This window comes from Petromyzon marinus, chromosome 7 (assembly GCF_048934315.1).
Source record: "Petromyzon marinus isolate PM22_M1 ecotype Great Lakes invasive population chromosome 7, UKy_Petmar_22M1.pri1.0, whole genome shotgun sequence".
Classification (NCBI taxonomy): Eukaryota; Metazoa; Chordata; class Hyperoartia; order Petromyzontiformes; family Petromyzontidae; genus Petromyzon; species Petromyzon marinus.
This window is the reverse complement of record NC_133673.1, coordinates 110,565-134,317: the sequence shown is the minus strand read 5'-3', so window position 1 is coordinate 134,317 and position 23,753 is coordinate 110,565. Positions and strand designations below refer to the sequence as shown.

The following is a 23,753-nucleotide window of genomic DNA, read 5'->3' as shown; positions in this document are numbered from 1 at the left end:
TTCTTTTATCATGTCGTCTTTCACATAGCGTACAAAAACAGCAAGCTGGCTTAGATCAGAAACGTCTGTGGTTTCGTCGAGTTGAAGGCTGAATTTTGCCGGGCTTGAAATCAGATCCGCGACTACTTGAGCCAAGATGTCTTTACTCATGTCTTCTATTCTGTCACTGACGGTGTCATTTGAAAGGGGAATTTGGGATAATTTACCTTCGGCCGCTGTTCCGAGTATCAGATTCGCCATCCTTAATGCAGCAGGTTTCACAAGTGTTTCACCAATGGTGTGTGGCTTGCCCTGCTTTGCGATCAGGTAAGCAACTTCGTACGATGCTGTCAGGATCGGTTTGTTAACAGGTACAAATCCAAGAGCAGGCAGAGTGGCCCTTTCATCGAATCTGGCTCTCTTCACCCTGAATTCAGCAAGTGTTGTGTTCTTGTATTCCCCGTCTCCATGCAGCTTCAAGAAGTGTTCCTTTAGTTTTGCCGGTGCAAGACTAGAGTTGCTCAACTTGGCGTTGCAAATCATGCAGATAGGACGCTCACTCCCATCACGTTCCGTGATACATGAGAATCCATGTTGTACATATTCGTCCGACCACTTTCTTCTTTTGCCCGACATAGTTAGTATGGATAAAATATTAAAGAAATCACACAACGTACGACAACAACAGTCACACGTTGACTACTGAGTACGCACTAAATTCCCCGCAGCGCTGATTGGCCAAGCAGTGTAGCATGATCATCTGCAGCCAGTGATGGCCAAGCGGGCCGTGTGTGTCATCACAAATTTACACAATAATTCAAGTGTGTCCGGACCTCCGTGGCGGGGGCTCTGCCGAACCCCTGAGATCGACTCACCGAACCCCTGGGGTTCGATCGTACCCAGGTTAAGAACCACTGATGTAGTGGTTAAAATCGCGTTTTTGTGCGATTTCTCTTTATGTATTTATTTTTGCCGCCCAGCTCGCTGTTGCGCATGCGCGAAACGCTGACACGAGTTGCCCGTGCACACGCCGTCGCCGGAGGGTGGGGGGAATTGTTCATTCGCGTTCAAAATGCAAAAAAATGTACACGCAATGTTGAGGTAAATTCATCAAAGTATCACGTCCTCTTCTCTCCCCCTCCACCCCAATGTGTGTACTTACTATGATAGGGTCGGTAGATACTAAAGTTATAGTGATTAAATACTATTTTTGCAGCGCGCGGGGGGGGGGGGTACCGGCCCGGCCCACAGCCTCGGCCGGCTGGGCAATCTAAGCGAGTCCGGGGGCTCTGCACGGGACTAGGCCTCATCACGGAAATCTGCCAGGTGAGTACTTTGTGCTATAGAGTCGATATATATATAATGCTACTAGCGGGAAAATGTATATTTTAAAACGTCTGAAAACTTAAAAACATAACATACAAATGAAAAGATAACTCATTCTTTTAAAATAAAATCCAAGCGCGCCAAGAATCGATTCTTTCAATCGCGCAAAGGAATCGAAGGTTGTAGATTTCTTTAGAATCGTCTTGAAGCGACGACGCGCAACAGAAACATCCGATTTCGATTTAAAGCTTTCGTGACTGCAAGAATTCATCTTCTTGGTTCTTTCCGTAAAATCACGTAGAATGAGAATAAAACAATAAAACAAATAAGACAATAAAATTCTCACGACGTTTCGGCCACAACACAAGTAGACTTCTTCAGGTGAAGGAACAGAACTGGCGGGACGACAGCGCTTCAATGAACGCTGCTAAGATTCGCAGCGTCTTTTAAGCTAGGTGCGAGAAGTATAGCGCCTTGACAAAGGAGTTTACATATCAAACAGGAGAATTTAGCATTGAAATAGCTGTGATAACGTGTTGGATCAGCAGGGTATTAAAGTCAGAAATTAGCATGTAACTGGGAGATTAGCATGATGTTAATGTGAGGGATTAGCATGTGACTGGTCACGGAAATAGCTATGTTAAATTTCGATTTAAAGCTTTCGTGACTGCAATGATTCATCTTCTTTGGTTCTTTCGGTAAAGTCACGTAGAATGAGAATAAAATAATAAATTGATAAAATAAAATAACACAATAATATTCTCACGACGTTTCGGCCACAACACAAGCGGCCTTCATCAGGTGAAGGGAGCGAGACTGTCTGGTAGGACAGCGCTGGAGTGAGAGAGCCACGTTCAGATCACGGCTTTTAAGCTGTGTGAGAGGAACAAAGAGCCTTGACGAAGGAATTAGCATAAAATTTAGCATTGAAAAGGCTGAATGATTAGCTTGTGACTGGTCACAGAAATAGCTATGTTAAAAGTTAAAGCATACACATCTGCAGAGGCACCCATTGTTAAAAGGAATTAGCATAGCATTTAGCATTGAAATAGCTAAATTAAGGCATTCGCTTGTAACTGCTACAGAAATAGTTACGTTGAAGTCAGAGCATACACATTCACCGAGGCACTTAGTACAAATCAAAACAGGAGAATTTAGCATTGAAATAACTAGGCGAATTTAGCATTGAAATAACTGGGTGATTTGCTGGTGACTGGTCACAGAATACTATATACTATATAGTGAACCAATAAAAATTAAAATATAAATTACCTTCATGTTATCAATAAACTCTATATTCTCCAATCAGCTAAGCTACCAACCATAAGTCGTTATATATCACAATGCTATATGGCGAAAAAATGGGTGGATTCTTACCCTCAAATTTCCGTACCACGGATAGCTACGGGCCCCGTTCAGACGGACGAGTTCGTCCATGGTCGGAACAGAGGAGGGGGAGAGAGACAGCTGCGAAGCCCTAGTATACTCCATGTTGTAAACCATACCATTAACCGTGGTGTGAGAGGTATTAAGAGGCAATGCTGGCGAAAGAGCTGCGGTCTGAAGGTCATCGTAAAATTACAATTAATTAAGAACAGAAATGATTTAACACATCTTTCCAGTGGTTACTAAGCCTGAATCCATCTTCTCGGTTGAAATTGTCTCTGTGCTTGTATATGTGAATGGCCTCATGAACGAATCTCTCATGGTAGCCAGTTGGTTTGCAAAGAACCTCCGTCTTGGAGAAGTCAATGTCATGTGAGCCCACTGAATTGTAACAGTGATCTGCCACGGCAGAGGAGTTCGTCTTACCGTGTTTCAAGTCTGCTTTATGTTCGCGGATGCGGTCCGAGATATGTCTTTTGGTTTCTCCAATGTAGCTACTACCACAGAGGCACTTTAGTTTGTAAACGCCCGGGTACTGTATGTCTGGAAGAGCATCTTTTACAGATGGAACTAAATCACGGATTTTGTGTACTGTGTTGAATCGGACCTGGATCTTGTGTTTATTCAGGATTTGTTGTGGCCGAAACGTCGTGAGAATATTATTGTGTTATTTTATTTTATCAATTTATTATTTTATTCTCATTCTACGTGACTTTACCGAAAGAACCAAAGAAGATGAATCATTGCAGTCACGAAAGCTTTAAATCGAAATTTAACCGCCTCTACGGGGAGGGATTCCACACATCCTTAAGATCATTCAACAGACTTCGGGATAAGAAGGCTCAACTAATCGAGTCTCTCACCTTTCTGAAGAGATGCCGCGACTCTAAGGTAATACCAACCGCATTTACACTAACCTCTGCTGTTGCAACTTCTCTCAATGCAAAACGAATTCTAGCTAGAACTAGCTTCGCTCTTATCTCGGAAAAAATCAGACTTACACGCACCGAACTCGATCAGTTAGACAAGACACTCTACAAATCACACTTAAAATTGACAGCAACAATGTCTACATCGGATTGGGAACATGTAGACAATATGACTACCTCTTCGGCTGCCACTATGTCGAACAAATGTAGGGACAATTTGATTTCCAAATTCAATCACCTCTCCAGCAAAAAATCGGATCCACACACCGAAAAGATAGACGTCAACAAAGTCGTAATTAATCGCAGTAACAGTTCCATTTCTGATGGTCTGAAATCCGTTTTAGCTAAAGGTCTAAACTTTGCTGTCACACCGAGACACTTACCGGTTAATGATATCATTGCCCATGTCGACGTTGCACTCAAGGGCTTGAGTCACATCTCTGCAGACGTAGCAAGATCTGAAATCGCTGCAACCCTCAAAAACGCTAAGTTGCCACCTAGCAACATCAGCAAAGACGAACGTTTTTAATTATCTCAATTAAAAAAGAGGGATGATATTGTCGTTCTCTCAGCCGACAAAGGCAATGCCACTGTCATCATGGACAAAACAGAATATAACAACAAAATTCAAGAACTACTCAACGATGGCAGCTATACAAAAATAAAAAGAGATCCCACCAACAGCCTGGTCACCAAAACGAACAAAATTATCTCTGATTCAACAGCATTAATTGATGAGAACAAACAGTTCTTGTTGAAACCCTCTGCTGCCAGACCACCAAGATTATATGGCCTTCCAAAGATACACAAAGAAGATACACCCCTTCGTCCCATCGTCTCTACTATCAGCTCCCCCACCTACAAACTGGCACGTTTTCTGGCTGATATACTGCGACCTTTCACTGGAAAAACCACCTCTGCGGTACTAAATTCTACTCACCTGGTATCGACAATCAAAGACATTTCCCTGTCCCCAAACGACCTGCTTGTCAGTTTTGATGTGGTGTCCTTGTTCACCAAAGTCCTGGTACCTGACACCATCGCTATCATTGAAGACCTGGTTCATCAAGGACTGCATACTGATGTACCCCCCCTGGTGAGACATTGCTTAACCAACACATACTTCACCTGGAATGGAACTTTCTACAAACAAACTGAGGGCACCCCAATGGGCTCCCCCCTATCCCCGGTTGTAGCCAACGTATTCATGGAAAAATTTGAAACTGACGCCATCCAGACTGCCACTCTACGCCCGACCTTATGGAAGAGGTACGTTGATGACACCTTTGTCATCTGGCCACATGGCCAGCCTGCTCTAGACCAATTCCGCGACCACATCAATTCCATACACCCAGCCATCAGATTTACCATGGAGGTCGAAAAAGATGGCAAACTACCCTTTCTGGATGTCTTAATTAAAAGGAGACATGATGGTTCAATGAGCCACTCTGTCTACAGGAAAGCTACCCATACAGATGCTTACTTGAAACCGGATTCCCACCACCATCCATCCCAGAAGAACTGCCTCATCAAGACTCTATACCATAGAGCCCAATGCATTTCCGACCAGGAACACATTACCAGTGAACTCAAGCACGTACACCAGGCTCTCAGGGCTAATGGCTACTCCGACTACACAATCCGCAAAGCCATCACTCCAGTCATGAAGAAGGATCCTCTTGTGGAGCCACTCAAAACCATCACCTTACCCTACATTGCAGGGGTCACTAAAAAGATCTCCAAAATCCTGAATAAACACAAGATCCAGGTCCGATTCAACACAGTACACAAAATCCGTGATTTAGTTCCATCTGTAAAAGATGCTCTTCCAGACATACAGTACCCGGGCGTTTACAAACTAAAGTGCCTCTGTGGTAGTAGCTACACTGGAGAAACCAAAAGACATATCTCGGACCGCATCCGCGAACATAAAGCAGACTTGAAACACGGTAAGACGAACTCCTCTGCCGTGGCAGATCACTGTTACAATTCAGTGGGCTCACATGACATTGACTTCTCCAAGACGGAGGTTCTTTGCAAACCAACTGGCTACCATGAGAGATTCGTTCATGAGGCCATTCACATATACAAGCACAGAGACAATTTCAACCGAGAAGATGGATTCAGGCTTAGTAACCACTGGAAAGATGTGTTAAATCATTTCTGTTCTTAATTCATTGTAATTTTACGATGACCTTCAGACCGCAGCTCTTTCGCCAGCATTGCCTCTTAATACCTCTCACACCACGGTTAATGGTATGGTTTACAACATGGAGTATACTAGGGCTTCGCAGCTGTCTCTCTCCCCCTCCTCTGTTCCGACCATGGACGAACTCGTCCGTCTGAACGGGGCCCGTAGCTATCCGTGGTACGGAAATTTGAGGGTAAGAATCCACCCATTTTTTCGCCATATAGCATTGTGATATATAACGACTTATGGTTGGTAGCTTAGCTGATTGGAGAATATAGAGTTTATTGATAACATGAAGGTAATTTATATTTTAGTTTTTATTGGTTCACTATATAGTATATAGTATTCTGTGACCAGTCACCAGCAAATCACCCAGTTATTTCAATGCTAAATTCGCCTAGTTATTTCAATGCTAAATTCTCCTGTTTTGATTTGTACTAAGTGCCTCGGTGAATGTGTATGCTCTGACTTCAACGTAACTATTTCTGTAGCAGTTACAAGCGAATGCCTTAATTTAGCTATTTCAATGCTAAATTCTATGCTAATTCCTTTTAACAATGGGTGCCTCTGCGGATGTGTATGCTTTAACTTTTAACATAGCTATTTCTGTGACCAGTCACAAGCTAATCATTCAGCCTTTTCAATGCTAAATTTTATGCTAATTCCTTCGTCAAGGCTCTTTGTTCCTCTCACACAGCTTAAAAGCCGTGATCTGAACATGGCTCTCTCACTCCAGCGCTGTCCTACCAGACAGTCTCGCTCCCTTCACCTGATGAAGGCCGCTTGTGTTGTGGCCGAAACGTCGTGAGAATATTATTGTGTTATTTTATTTTATCAATTTATTATTTTATTCTCATTCTACGTGACTTTACCGAAAGAACCAAAGAAGAGCTATGTTAAAGTCAAAGTTTACATATCAACAGAGGCATTTAGTATATGGACGCTAAAGGACTGCAACTACCCAACTATCATAAAATAAACCGATGTGAAAAAACTAAGTATAAACTACATCAATATAATAAATGTACTCAATATATTCCTCAATAAGTTGAGCTATGAACATAAAGTAACTGGGTATACACTACACTATATAATGAATACCATATAGTAAACTAATAAAAAAACGAAAATATAAACTACATCAATGTTATCAATAAACTCTCCATCAGCTGAGCGCTTCAATGAACGCTGCTAAGATTGAAGCGCTCAGCTGGTTGGAGAGTTTATAGAGTTTATTGATAACATTGATGTAGTTTATATTTTAGTTTTTTTATTAGTTTGCTATATGGTATTCATTGTATAGTGTAGTGTATACCCAGTTACTTTATGTTTATAGCTCAACTTATTGAAGAATATATTGAGTACATTTATTATATTGATGTAGTTTATACTTAGTTTTTTCACATCGGTTTATTGTATGATAGTTGGACAGTTGCAGTCCTTTAGCGCCCATATACTAAATGCCTCTGTTGATATGTAAACTTTGACTTTAACATAGCTATTTCCATGACCAGTCACATGCTAATCCCTCACATTAACATCATGCTAATCTCCCAGTTACATGCTAATTTCTGACTTTAACACCCTGCTGTTCCAACACTTTATCACAGCTATTGCAATGCTAAATTCTCCTGTTTGATATGTAAACTCCTTTGTCAAGGCGCTTTACCTCTCCCACCTCGCTTTAAAGACGCTGCGAATCTTAGCAGCATTCATTGAAGCACTGTCGTCCCGACAGTTCTGTTCCTTCACCTGAAGAAGGCTACTTGTGTTGTGGCCGAAACGTCGTGAGAATTTTATTGTATTATTTTCTTTTATTGTTTCATTATCATTCTACGTGACTTTACAGAAAGAACCAAGTAGAAACATCCTAAATAAACCAGCAAACCTACAAAAACGTATTACAACACTGTGTGCTCAAATCCCAGTGTGATGCAAGTCAAACAATACCAACCATACGATAGATTAACCATTTGTTTTCTAAATCACCAAAAAAAGCTTCACAAACAATGTAACAACAGTAATCATAGGAACTGTGATTTTCATTTAACAATCAACGATATAAATAACATGTACGACCAAACTAGCAGTCATAGCTGGCACCATGACACTCCTAGTATATGATGTGTGAGTGAGTCAGTGGTAGTGTTAGTGAGTGTATGTGTGAATTAGTGTTTGAAGAGTGAATGTGTCAGCATGTACTACTGTAGTGAAAGCTGTAATAGCAGGAACCACCATAGTCGGTATGCACTGCTGTAGTCATAGCAGGATACCAACATAGTCAGCATGCAATGCTGTAGTCATAGCAGGATACCACTAAAGTCAGCATGCAATGCGGTAGTCATAGCAGGATACCACCACAGTCAGCATGCAATGCTGTAGTCATAGCAGGATACCACCACAGCATGCAATGCTGTAGTGAAAGCAGGATACCACCACAGTCAGCATGCACTGATGTACTCAAAGCAGGATACCACCACAGTCAGCATGCAATGCTGTAGTCATAGCAGGATACCACCACAGTCACTATGCACTATTGTAATCATAGCAGGTACCACCACAGTCAGTATGCACTGCTGTAATCATAGCAGGTACCACCACAGTCAGTATGCACTGCTATAATCATAGTAGGTACCACCACAATATGCACTGCTGTAATCATAGCAGCTACCACCACAGCAGTATGCACTGCTGTAATAGCAGGTACCACCACAATATGCACTGCTGTAATCATAGCAGGTACCACCACAATATGCACTGCTGTAATCATAGCAGGTACCACCACAGCAGTATGCACTACTGTAATGATAGCAGGTACCACCACAGCTGTATGCACTGCTGTAATAGCAGGTACCTACCACCACAATATGCACTGCTGTAATCAGAGCAGGTGCCACCACAGTATAAACTGATGTAATCATAGCAGGTACCACCGCTATGCACTGCTGTAATCATAGCAGGTACCACCACAGTCGGTATACTCTGCTGTCGTGATAGCAGGCACCACTACAGTCGGTATACACTGCTGTCGTGATAGCAGGTACCACCACAGTCGGTATACACTGCTGCCGTGATAACAGGTACCACCATAGTCGGTATACACTGCTGTAGTGATAGCAGGTCCAACACAGTTTGCACTGCTGTAATCATAGCAGGTACCATCATAGCCAGTATGCACTGCTGTAATCATAGCAGGAACCATCAGTCAGTATGCACTGCTGTAATCATAGCAGGTACCACCACAGTCAGTATGCACAGCTGTAATCATAGCAGGTACCATCACAATATGCACTGCTATAATAATTGCAGGTACCACCAGAGTCAGTATGCACTGCTGTAATCATAGGGACCACCACAGCAGTATGCAATGCTGTAATCATAGCAGGAACCATCACAGTCAGTATGCACTGCTGTAGTGATAGCAGGTACCATCACAGTGTGCACTGCTATAACCATAGCAGGTACCACCACAGTCGGTATACACTGCTGCAATCATAGCAGGTACCATCACAATATGCACTGCTGTAATAATTGCAGGTACCACCAGAGTCAGTATGCACTGCTGTAATCATAACAGGGACCACCACAGCAGTATGCACTGCTGTAATCATAACAGGAACCATCACAGTCAGTATGCACTGCTGTAATCATAGCAGGAACAACCACAGTCAGTATGCAATGCTGTAATAATAGCAGGCACCCCTACAGTCGATATGTACTGCTGTAGTGATAGCAGGTACCACCACAGTATGCACTGCTGTAGTGATAGCAGGTACCACCACAGTATGCACTGCTGTAATCATAGCAGGTCCCACCACAGTCCTGATGCACTGCTGGTATCATAGCAGGTACCAAAACACAGTCAGTATGCGCTGCTGTAATCATAGCAGGTACCATCACAATCAGTATGCACTGATGTTATAGCAGGTACCACCACAATATGCACTACTATAATCATAGCAGGTACAACCACAGTCGGTATGCACTGCTGTAATCATAGCGGGAACCATCACAGTCAGTATGCACTGCTGTAATCATAGCAAGGACCACCACAGCAGTATGCACAGCTGTAATCATAGCAGGAACCATCACCGTCAGTATGCACTGCTGTAATCATAGCAAGGACCACCACAGCAGTATGCACTGCTGTAATAATAGCAGGAACCATTACAGTCAGTATACGCTGCTGTAATCATAGCAGGTACCATCACAGTCAGTATGCACTGCTGTTATCATAGCAGGTACCACCACAATATGCACTACTATAATCAGAGCAGGTACCACCACTGTCGGTATGCACTGCTGTAATCATAGCAGGAACCATCACCGTCAGTATGCACTGCTGTAATAATAGCAAGGACCACCACAGCAGTATGTACTGCTGTAATCATAGCAGGAACCATCACAGTCAGTATGCGCTGCTGTAATCATAGCAGGTACCATCACAGTCAGTATGCACTGCTGCTTTCATAGCAGGTACCACCACAAAATGCACTACTATAATCAGAGCAGGTACCACGACGGCAGTATGCACTGCTGTAATCATAGCAGGAACCATCACAGTCAGTATGCACTGCTGTAATCATAGCAAGGACCACCACAGCAGTATGCACTGTTGTAATCATAGCAGGTACCACCACAGCAGTATGCACTGCTGTAATCATTGCAGGAACAACCACAGTCAGTATGCAATGCTGTAATAACAGCAGGTACCCCTACAGTCGATATGCACTGCTGTAGTGATAGCAGGTACCACCACAGTATGCACTGCTGTATTCATAGCAGGTCCCACCACAGTCCTTATGCACTGCTGTTATCATAGCAGGTACCACCACAATATGCACTACTATAATCATAGCAGGTACCCCTACAGTCGATATGCACTGCTGTAGTGATAGGAGGTACCACCACAATATGCACTGCTAATATCATAGCAGATGCCACCACAGTCGGTATGTACTGCTGTAATCATAGCAGGAACCATCGCAGTCAGTATGCACTGCTGTAATCATAGCAGGTACCACCACAGTCAGTATGCACAGCTGTAATCATAGCAGGTACCATCACAATATGCACTGCTATAATAATTGCAGGTACCACCAGAGTCAGTATGCACTGCTGTAATCATAGGGACCACCACAGCAGTATGCAATGCTGTAATCATAGCAGGAACCATCACAGTCAGTATGCACTGCTGTAGTGATAGCAGGTACCATCACAGTGTGCACTGCTATAACCATAGCAGGTACCACCACAGTCGGTATACACTGCTGCAATCATAGCAGGTACCATCACAATATGCACTGCTGTAATAATTGCAGGTACCACCAGAGTCAGTATGCACTGCTGTAATCATAACAGGGACCACCACAGCAGTATGCACTGCTGTAATCATAACAGGAACCATCACAGTCAGTATGCACTGCTGTAATCATAGCAGGAACAACCACAGTCAGTATGCAATGCTGTAATAATAGCAGGCACCCCTACAGTCGATATGTACTGCTGTAGTGATAGCAGGTACCACCACAGTATGCACTGCTGTAGTGATAGCAGGTACCACCACAGTATGCACTGCTGTAATCATAGCAGGTCCCACCACAGTCCTGATGCACTGCTGGTATCATAGCAGGTACCAAAACACAGTCAGTATGCGCTGCTGTAATCATAGCAGGTACCATCACAATCAGTATGCACTGATGTTATAGCAGGTACCACCACAATATGCACTACTATAATCATAGCAGGTACAACCACAGTCGGTATGCACTGCTGTAATCATAGCGGGAACCATCACAGTCAGTATGCACTGCTGTAATCATAGCAAGGACCACCACAGCAGTATGCACAGCTGTAATCATAGCAGGAACCATCACCGTCAGTATGCACTGCTGTAATCATAGCAAGGACCACCACAGCAGTATGCACTGCTGTAATAATAGCAGGAACCATTACAGTCAGTATACGCTGCTGTAATCATAGCAGGTACCATCACAGTCAGTATGCACTGCTGTTATCATAGCAGGTACCACCACAATATGCACTACTATAATCAGAGCAGGTACCACCACTGTCGGTATGCACTGCTGTAATCATAGCAGGAACCATCACCGTCAGTATGCACTGCTGTAATAATAGCAAGGACCACCACAGCAGTATGTACTGCTGTAATCATAGCAGGAACCATCACAGTCAGTATGCGCTGCTGTAATCATAGCAGGTACCATCACAGTCAGTATGCACTGCTGCTTTCATAGCAGGTACCACCACAAAATGCACTACTATAATCAGAGCAGGTACCACGACGGCAGTATGCACTGCTGTAATCATAGCAGGAACCATCACAGTCAGTATGCACTGCTGTAATCATAGCAAGGACCACCACAGCAGTATGCACTGCTGTAATCATAGCAGGTACCACCACAGCAGTATGCACTGCTGTAATCATTGCAGGAACAACCACAGTCAGTATGCAATGCTGTAATAACAGCAGGTACCCCTACAGTCGATATGCACTGCTGTAGTGATAGCAGGTACCACCACAGTATGCACTGCTGTATTCATAGCAGGTCCCACCACAGTCCTTATGCACTGCTGTTATCATAGCAGGTACCACCACAATATGCACTACTATAATCATAGCAGGTACCCCTACAGTCGATATGCACTGCTGTAGTGATAGGAGGTACCACCACAATATGCACTGCTAATATCATAGCAGATGCCACCACAGTCGGTATGTACTGCTGTAATCATAGCAGGAACCATCGCAGTCAGTATGCACTGCTGTAATCATAGCAGGTACAACCACAGTCAGTATGCACAGCTGTAATCATAGCAGGTACCATCACAATTTGCACTGCTGTAATAATTGCAGGTACCATCAGAGTCAGTATGCACTGCAGTAATCATACCAAGGACCACCACAGCACTATGCACTGCTGTAATCATAGCAGAAACCCTCACAGTCAGTATGCACTGCTGTAGTGATAGCAGGTACCACCACAGTATGCACTGCTATAACCATAGCAGGTACCACCACAGTCCTTATGCACTGCTGTAATCATAACAAGAACCATCACAGTCAGTATGCACTGCTGTAATCATAGCAGGAACAACCACAGTCAGTATGCAATGCTGTAATGATATCAGGTACCCCTACATTCGATATGCACTGCTGTAGTGATAGCAGGTACGACCACAGTATGCACTGCTGTAATCATAGCAGGTCCCACCACAGTCCTTATGCACTGCTGGTATCATAGCAGGTACCACCACAGTCAGTTTGCGCTGCTGTAATCATAGCAGGTACCATCACAGTCAGTATGCACTGCTGTTATCATAACAGGTACCACCACAATATGCACTACTATAATCATAGCAGGTCCCACCACAGTCCTTATGCACTGCTGGTATCATAGCAGGTACCACCACAGTCAGTATGCGCTGCTGTAATCATAGCAGGTACCATCACAGTCAGTATGCACTGCTGTTATAGCAGGTACCACTACAATATGCACTTCTATAATCATAGCAGGTACCACCACAGTCGGTATGCACTGCTGTAATCATAGCATGTACCATCACAATATGCACTGCTGTAATAATTGCAGGTACCACCAGAGTTAGTATGCACTGCTGTAATCATAGCAGGTACCACCACAGCAGTATGCACTGCTGTAATCATAGCAGGAACCATCACATCAGAATGCACTGCTGTAATCATAGCAGGTAACATCACAGTATGCACTGCTGTTATCATAGCAGGTACCACCACAATATGCACTACTATAATCATAGCAGGTACCACCACAGTCGGTATGCACTGCTGTGATCATAGCATGTACCATCACAATATGCACTGCTGTAATAATTGCAGGCACCACCAGAGTCAGCATGCACTGCTGTAATCATAGCAGGTACCACCACAGCAGTATGCACTGCTGTAATCATAGCAGGAACCATCACAGTCAGTATGCACTGCTGTAATCATAGCAAGGACCACCACAGCAGTATGCACTGCTGTAATCATAGCAGGAACCATCACAGTCAGTATGCACTGCTGTAATCATAGCAGGTAACATCACAGTATGCACTGCTGTAATCATAGCAGGAACAACCACAGTCAGTATGCAATGCTGTAATGATATCAGGTACCCCTACAGTCGATATGCACTGCTGTAGTGATAGCAGGTACGACCACAGTATGCACTGCTGTAATCATAGCAGGTCCCACCACAGTCCTTATGCACTGCTGGTATCATAGCAGGTACCACCACAGTCAGTTTGCGCTGCTGTAATCATAGCAGGTACCATCACAGTCAGTATGCACTGCTGTTATCATAACAGGTACCACCACAATATGCACTACTATAATCATAGCAGGTCCCACCACAGTCCTTATGCACTGCTGGTATCATAGCAGGTACCACCACAGTCAGTATGCGCTGCTGTAATCATAGCAGGTACCATCACAGTCAGTATGCACTGCTGTTATAGCAGGTACCACTACAATATGCACTTCTATAATCATAGCAGGTACCACCACGGTCGGTATGCACTGCTGTAATCATAGCATGTACCATCACAATATGCACTGCTGTAATAATTGCAGGTACCACCAGAGTTAGTATGCACTGCTGTAATCATAGCAGGTACCACCACAGCAGTATGCACTGCTGTAATCATAGCAGGAACCATCACATCAGAATGCACTGCTGTAATCATAGCAGGTAACATCACAGTATGCACTGCTGTTATCATAGCAGGTACCACCACAATATGCACTACTATAATCATAGCAGGTACCACCACAGTCGGTATGCACTGCTGTGATCATAGCATGTACCATCACAATATGCACTGCTGTAATAATTGCAGGCACCACCAGAGTCAGCATGCACTGCTGTAATCATAGCAGGAACCATCACAGTCAGTATGCACTGCTGTAATCATAGCAAGGACCACCACAGCAGTATGCACTGCTGTAATCATAGCAGGAACCATCACAGTCAGTATGCACTGCTGTAGTGATAGCAGGTACCATCACAGTATGCACTGCTATAACCATAGCAGGTACCACCACAGTTGGTATACACTGCTGCAATCATAGCAGGTACCATCACAATATGCACTGCTGTAATAATTGCAGGTACCACCAGAGTCAGTATGCACTGCTGTAATCATAACAGGGACCACCACAGCAGTATGCACTGCTGTAATCATAACAGGAACCATCACAGTCAATATGCACTGCTGTAATCATAGCAGGAACAACCACAGTCAGTATGCAATTCTGTAATAATAGCAGGCACCCCTACAGTCGATATGCACTGCTGTAGTGATAGCAGGTACCACCACAGTATGCACTGCTGTAGTGATAGCAGGTACCACCACAGTATGCACTGCTATAACCATAGCAGGTACCACCACAGTCCTTATGCACTGCTGTAATCATAACAAGAACCATCACAGTCAGTATGCACTGCTGTAATCATAGCAGGAACAACCACAGTCAGTATGCAATGCTGTAATGATATCAGGTACCCCTACAGTCGATATGCACTGCTGTAGTGATAGCAGGTACGACCACAGTATGCACTGCTGTAATCATAGCAGGTCCCACCACAGTCCTTATGCACTGCTGGTATCATAGCAGGTACCACCACAGTCAGTTTGCGCTGCTGTAATCATAGCAGGTACCATCACAGTCAGTATGCACTGCTGTTATCATAACAGGTACCACCACAATATGCACTACTATAATCATAGCAGGTCCCACCACAGTCCTTATGCACTGCTGGTATCATAGCAGGTACCACCACAGTCAGTATGCGCTGCTGTAATCATAGCAGGTACCATCACAGTCAGTATGCACTGCTGTTATAGCAGGTACCACTACAATATGCACTTCTATAATCATAGCAGGTACCACCACAGTCGGTATGCACTGCTGTAATCATAGCATGTACCATCACAATATGCACTGCTGTAATAATTGCAGGTACCACCAGAGTTAGTATGCACTGCTGTAATCATAGCAGGTACCACCACAGCAGTATGCACTGCTGTAATCATAGCAGGAACCATCACATCAGAATGCACTGCTGTAATCATAGCAGGTAACATCACAGTATGCACTGCTGTTATCATAGCAGGTACCACCACAATATGCACTACTATAATCATAGCAGGTACCACCACAGTCGGTATGCACTGCTGTGATCATAGCATGTACCATCACAATATGCACTGCTGTAATAATTGCAGGCACCACCAGAGTCAGCATGCACTGCTGTAATCATAGCAGGTACCACCACAGCAGTATGCACTGCTGTAATCATAGCAGGAACCATCACAGTCAGTATGCACTGCTGTAATCATAGCAAGGACCACCACAGCAGTATGCACTGCTGTAATCATAGCAGGAACCATCACAGTCAGTATGCACTGCTGTAATCATAGCAGGTAACATCACAGTATGCACTGCTGTAATCATAGCAGGAACAACCACAGTCAGTATGCAATGCTGTAATGATATCAGGTACCCCTACAGTCGATATGCACTGCTGTAGTGATAGCAGGTACGACCACAGTATGCACTGCTGTAATCATAGCAGGTCCCACCACAGTCCTTATGCACTGCTGGTATCATAGCAGGTACCACCACAGTCAGTTTGCGCTGCTGTAATCATAGCAGGTACCATCACAGTCAGTATGCACTGCTGTTATCATAACAGGTACCACCACAATATGCACTACTATAATCATAGCAGGTCCCACCACAGTCCTTATGCACTGCTGGTATCATAGCAGGTACCACCACAGTCAGTATGCGCTGCTGTAATCATAGCAGGTACCATCACAGTCAGTATGCACTGCTGTTATAGCAGGTACCACTACAATATGCACTTCTATAATCATAGCAGGTACCACCACGGTCGGTATGCACTGCTGTAATCATAGCATGTACCATCACAATATGCACTGCTGTAATAATTGCAGGTACCACCAGAGTTAGTATGCCCTGCTGTAATCATAGCAGGTACCACCACAGCAGTATGCACTGCTGTAATCATAGCAGGAACCATCACATCAGAATGCACTGCTGTAATCATAGCAGGTAACATCACAGTATGCACTGCTGTTATCATAGCAGGTACCACCACAATATGCACTACTATAATCATAGCAGGTACCACCACAGTCGGTATGCACTGCTGTGATCATAGCATGTACCATCACAATATGCACTGCTGTAATAATTGCAGGCACCACCAGAGTCAGCATGCACTGCTGTAATCATAGCAGGAACCATCACAGTCAGTATGCACTGCTGTAATCATAGCAAGGACCACCACAGCAGTATGCACTGCTGTAATCATAGCAGGAACCATCACAGTCAGTATGCACTGCTGTAGTGATAGCAGGTACCATCACAGTATGCACTGCTATAACCATAGCAGGTACCACCACAGTCGGTATACACTGCTGCAATCATAGCAGGTACCATCACAATATGCACAGCTGTAATAATTGCAGGTACCACCAGAGTCAGTATGCACTGCTGTAATCATAACAGGGACCACCACAGCAGTATGCACTGCTGTAATCATAACAGGAACCATCACAGTCAATATGCACTGCTGTAATCATAGCAGGAACAACCACAGTCAGTATGCAATTCTGTAATAATAGCAGGCACCCCTACAGTCGATATGCACTGCTGTAGTGATAGCAGGTACCACCACAGTATGCACTGCTGTAGTGATAGCAGGTACCACCACAGTATGCACTGCTGTAATCATAGCAGGTCCCACCACAGTCCTGATGCACTGCTGGTATCATAGCAGGTACCAAAACACAGTCAGTATGCGCTGCTGTAATCATAGCAGGTACCATCACAATCACTATGCACTGCTGTTATAGCAGGTACCACCACAATATGCACTACTATAATCATAGCAGGTACCACCACAGTCGGTATGCACTGCTGTAATCATAGCAAGGACCACCACAGCAGTATGCACTGCTGTAATCATAGCAGGAACCATCACCGTCAGTATGCACTGCTGTAATCATAGCAAGGACCACCACAGCAGTATGCACTGCTGTAATCATAGCAGGAACCATTACAGTCAGTATACGCTGCTGTAATCATAGCAGGTACCATCACAGTCAGTATGCACTGCTGTTATCATAGCAGTTACCACCACAATATGCACTACTATAATCAGAGCAGGTACCACCACTGTCGGTATGCACTGCTGTAATCATAGCAGGAACCATCACCGTCAGTATGCACTGCTGTAATAATAGCAAGGACCACCACAGCAGTATGCACTGCTGTAATCATAGCAGGAACCATCACAGTCAGTATGCGCTGCTGTAATCATAGCAGGTGCCATCACAGTCAGTATGCACTGCTGTTATCATAGCAGGTACCACCACAATATGCACTACTATAATCAGAGCAGGTACCACGACAGCAGTATGCACTGCTGTAATCATAGCAGGAACCATCACAGTCAGTATGCACTGCTGTAATCATAGCAAGGACCACCACAGCAGTATGCACTGCTGTAATCATAGCAGGTACCACCACAGCAGTATGCACTGCTGTAATCATTGCAGGAACAACCACAGTCAGTATGCAATGCTGTAATAACAGCAGGTACCCCTACAGTCGATATGCACTGCTGTAGTGATAGCAGGTACCACCACAGTATGCACTGCTGTATTCATAGCAGGTCCCACCACAGTCCTTATGCACTGCTGGTATCATAGCAGGTACCACCACAGTCAGTATGCGCTGCTGTAATCATAGCAGGTACCATCACAGTCAGTATGCACTGCTGTTATCCTAGCAGGTACCACCACAATATGCACTGCTAATATAGCAGATACCACCACAGTCGGTATGTACTGCTGTAATCATAGCAGGTACCACCACAGCAGTATGCACTGCTGTAATCATAGCAGGTACAACCACAGTCAGTATGCACAGCTGTAATCATAGCAGGCACCATCACAATATGCACTGCTGTAATAATTGCAGGTACCACCAGAGTCAGTATGCACTGCAGTAATCATACCAAGGACCACCACAGCAGTATGCACTGCTGTAATCATAGCAGAAACCCTCACAGTCAGTATGCACTGCTGTAGTTATAGCAGGTACCACCACAGTATGCACTGCTATAACCATAGCAGTTACCACAACAGTCCTTATGCACTGCTGTAATCATAACAAGAACCATCACAGTCAGTATGCACTGCTGTAATCATAGCAGGAACAACCACAGTCAGTATGCAATGCTGTAATAATATCAGGTACCCCTACAGTCGATATGCACTGCTGTGGTGATAGCAGGTACCACCACAGTATGCACTGCTGTAATCATAGCAGGTCCCACCACAGTCCTTATGCACTGCTAGTATCATAGCAGGTCCCACCACAGTCAGTATGCGCTGCTGTAATCATAGCAGGTACCATCACAGTCAGTATGCACTGCTGTTATCATAGCAGGTACCACCACAATATGCACTACTATAATCATAGCAGGTCCCACCACAGTCCTTATGCACTGCTGGTATCATAGCAGGTACCACCACAGTATGCGCTGCTGTAATCATAGCAGGTACCATCACAGTCAGTATGCACTGCTGTTATCATAGCAGGTACCACCACAATATGCACTACTATAATCATAGCAGGTACCACCACAGTCGGTATGCACTGCTGTAATCATAGCAGGAACCATCACAGTCAGTATGCACTGCTGCTTTCATAGCAGGTACCACCACAAAATGCACTACTATAATCAGAGCAGGTACCATGACAGCAGTATGCACTGCTGTAATCATAGCAGGAACCATCACACTCAGTATGCACTGCTGTAATCATAGCAAGGACCACCACAGCAGTATGCACTGCTGTAATCATAGCAGGTACCACCACAGCAGTATGCACTGCTGTAATCATTGCAGGAACAACCACAGTCAGTATGCAATGCTGTAATAACAGCAGGTACCCCTACAGTCGATATGCACTGCTGTAGTGATAGCAGGTACCACCACAGTATGCACTGCTGTATTCATAGCAGGTCCCACCACAGTCCTTATGCACTGCTGGTATCATAGCAAGTACCACCACAGTCAGTATGCACTGCTGTAATCATTGCAGATACCATCACAGTCAGTATGCACTGCTGTTATCATAGCAGGTACCACCACAATATGCACTACTATAATCATAGCAGGTACCCCTACAGTCGATATGCACTGCTGTAGTGATAGGAGGTACCACCACAATATGCACTGCTAATATCATAGCAGATACCACCACAGTCGGTATGTACTGCTGTAATCATAGCAGGTACCACCACAGCAGTATGCACTGCTGTAATCATAACAGGAACCATCACAGTCAGTATGCACTGCTGTAATCATAGCAAGGACCACCACAGCAGTATGCACTGCTGTAATCATAGCAGGAACCATTACAGTCAGTATACGCTGCTGTAATCATAGCAGGTACCATCACAGTCAGTATGCACTGCTGTTATCATAGCAGGTACCACCACTTTATGCACTACTATAATCAGAGCAGGTACCACCACTGTCAGTATGCACTGCTGTAATCATTGCAGGAACCATCACCGTCAGTATGCACTGCTGTAATAATAGCAAGGACCACCACAGCAGTATGCACTGCTGTAATCATAGCAGGAACCATCACAGTCAGTATGCGCTGCTGTAATCATAGCAGGTACCATCACAGTCAGTATGCACTGCTGTTATCATAGCAGGTACCACCACAATATGCACTACTATAATCAGAGCAGGTACCACGACAGCAGTATGCACTGCTGTAATCATAGCAGGAACCATCACAGTCAGTATGCACTGCTGTAATCATAGCAAGGACCACCACAGCAGTATGCACTGCTGTAATCATAGCAGGTACCACCACAGCAGTATGCACTGCTGTAATCATTGCAGGAACAACCACAGTCAGTATGCAATGCTGTAATAACAGCAGGTACCCCTACAGTCGATATGCACTGCTGTAGTGATAGCAGGTACCACCACAGTATGCACTGCTGTATTCATAGCAGGTCCCACCACAGTCCTTATGCACTGCTGGTATCATAGCAGGTACCACCACAGTCAGTATGCGCTGCTGTAATCATAGCAGGTACCATCACAGTCAATATGCACTGCTGTTATCATAGCAGGTACCACCACAATATGCACTACTATCATAGCAGGTACCCCTACAGTCGATATGCACTGCTGTAGTGATAGGAGGTACCACCACAATATGCACTGCTAATATCATAGCAGATACAACCACAGTCGGTATGTACCGCTGTAATCATAGCAGGTACTACCACAGCAGTATGCACTGCTGTTATCATAGCAGGAACCATCGCAGTCAGTATGCACTGCTGTAATCATAGCAGGTACAACCACAGTCAGTATGCACAGCTGTAATCATAGCAGGTACCATCACAATATGCACTGCTGTAATAATTGCAGGTATCACCAGAGTCAGTATGCACTGCAGTAATCATACCAAGGACCACCACAGCAGTATGCACTGCTGTAATCATAGCAGAAACCCTCACAGTCAGTATGCACTGCTGTAGTTATAGCAGGTACCACCACAGTATGCACTGCTATAACCATAGCAGGTAGCACCACAGTCCTTATGCACTGCTGTAATCATAACAAGAACCATCACAGTCAGTATGCACTGCTGTAATCATAGCAGGAACAACCACAGTCAGTATGCAATGCTGTAATAATATCAGGTACCCCTACAGTCGATATGCACTGCTGTAGTGATAGCAGGTACCACCACAGTATGCACTGCTGTAATCATAGCAGGTCCCACCACAGTCCTTATGCACTGCTGGTATCATAGCAGGTCCCACCACAGTCAGTATGCGCTGCTGTAATCATAGCATGTACCATCACAGTCAGTATGCACTGCTGTTATCATAGCAGGTACCACCACAATATGCACTACTATAATCATAGCAGGTACCACCACAGTCGGTATGCACTGCTGTAATCATAGCATGTACCATCACAATATGCACTGCTGTAATAATTGCAGGTACCACCAGAGTTAGTATGCACTGCTGTAATCATAGCAGGTACCACCACAGCAGTATGCACTGCTGTAATCATAGCAGGAACCATCACAGTCAGTATGCACTGCTGCTTTCATAGCAGGTACCACCACAAAATGCACTACTATAATCAGAGCAGGTACCACGACAGCAGTATGCACTGCTGTAATCATAGCAGGAACCATCACAGTCAGTATGCACTGCTGTAATCATAGCAAGGACCACCACAGCAGTATGCACTGCTGTAATCATAGCAGGAACCATTACAGTCAGTATACGCTGCTGTAATCATAGCAGGTACCATCACAGTCAGTATGCACTGCTGTTATCATAGCAGTTACCACCACAATATGCACTACTATAATCAGAGCAGGTACCACCACTGTCGGTATGCACTGCTGTAATCATAGCAGGAACCATCACCGTCAGTATGCACTGCTGTAATAATAGCAAGGACCACCACAGCAGTATGCACTGCTGTAATCATAGCAGGAACCATCACAGTCAGTATGCGCTGCTGTAATCATAGCAGGTGCCATCACAGTCAGTATGCACTGCTGTTATCATAGCAGGTACCACCACAATATGCACTACTATAATCAGAGCAGGTACCACGACAGCAGTATGCACTGCTGTAATCATAGCAGGAACCATCACAGTCAGTATGCACTGCTGTAATCATAGCAAGGACCACCACAGCAGTATGCACTGCTGTAATCATAGCAGGTACCACCACAGCAGTATGCACTGCTGTAATCATTGCAGGAACAACCACAGTCAGTATGCAATGCTGTAATAACAGCAGGTACCCCTACAGTCAATATGCACTGCTGTAGTGATAGCAGGTACCACCACAGTATGCACTGCTGTATTCATAGCAGGTCCCACCACAGTCCTTATGCACTGCTGGTATCATAGCAGGTACCACCACAGTCAGTATGCGCTGCTGTAATCATAGCAGGTACCATCACAGTCAGTATGCACTGCTGTTATCCTAGCAGGTACCACCACAATATGCACTGCTAATATAGCAGATACCACCACAGTCGGTATGTACTGCTGTAATCATAGCAGGTACCACCACAGCAGTATGCACTGCTGTAATCATAGCAGGTACAACCACAGTCAGTATGCACAGCTGTAATCATAGCAGGCACCATCACAATATGCACTGCTGTAATAATTGCAGGTATCACCAGAGTCAGTATGCACTGCAGTAATCATACCAAGGACCACCACAGCAGTATGCACTGCTGTAATCATAGCAGAAACCCTCACAGTCAGTATGCACTGCTGTAGTTATAGCAGGTACCACCACAGTATGCACTGCTATAACCATAGCAGTTACCACAACAGTCCTTATGCACTGCTGTAATCATAACAAGAACCATCACAGTCAGTATGCACTGCTGTAATCATAGCAGGAACAACCACAGTCAGTATGCAATGCTGTAATAACAGCAGGTACCCCTACAGTCGATATGCACTGCTGTGGTGATAGCAGGTACCACCACAGTATGCACTGCTGTAATCATAGCAGGTCCCACCACAGTCCTTATGCACTGCTAGTATCATAGCAGGTCCCACCACAGTCAGTATGCGCTGCTGTAATCATAGCAGGTACCATCACAGTCAGTATGCACTGCTGTTATCATAGCAGGTACCACCACAATATGCACTGCTAATATAGCAGATACCACCACAGTCGGTATGTACTGCTGTAATCATAGCAGGTACCACCACAGCAGTATGCACTGCTGTAATCATAGCAGGTACAACCACAGTCAGTATGCACAGCTG

At 44.6% G+C, this 23,753-nt stretch overlaps 1 long non-coding RNA gene across 1 annotated transcript in view; it reads left to right on the top strand.

Moving 5' to 3' along the window:
- Window positions 1–498: 498 nt before the first annotated feature.
- The window catches only part of LOC142924005 (uncharacterized), a 76,058-nt gene continuing 52,803 nt past the window's right edge, over window positions 499–23,753 (top strand). Inside the window, exon 1 of the long non-coding RNA XR_012941128.1 lies at window positions 499–1,305. This is a non-coding gene — a long non-coding RNA (uncharacterized LOC142924005). The remainder of the gene's footprint in view (window positions 1,306–23,753) is intronic.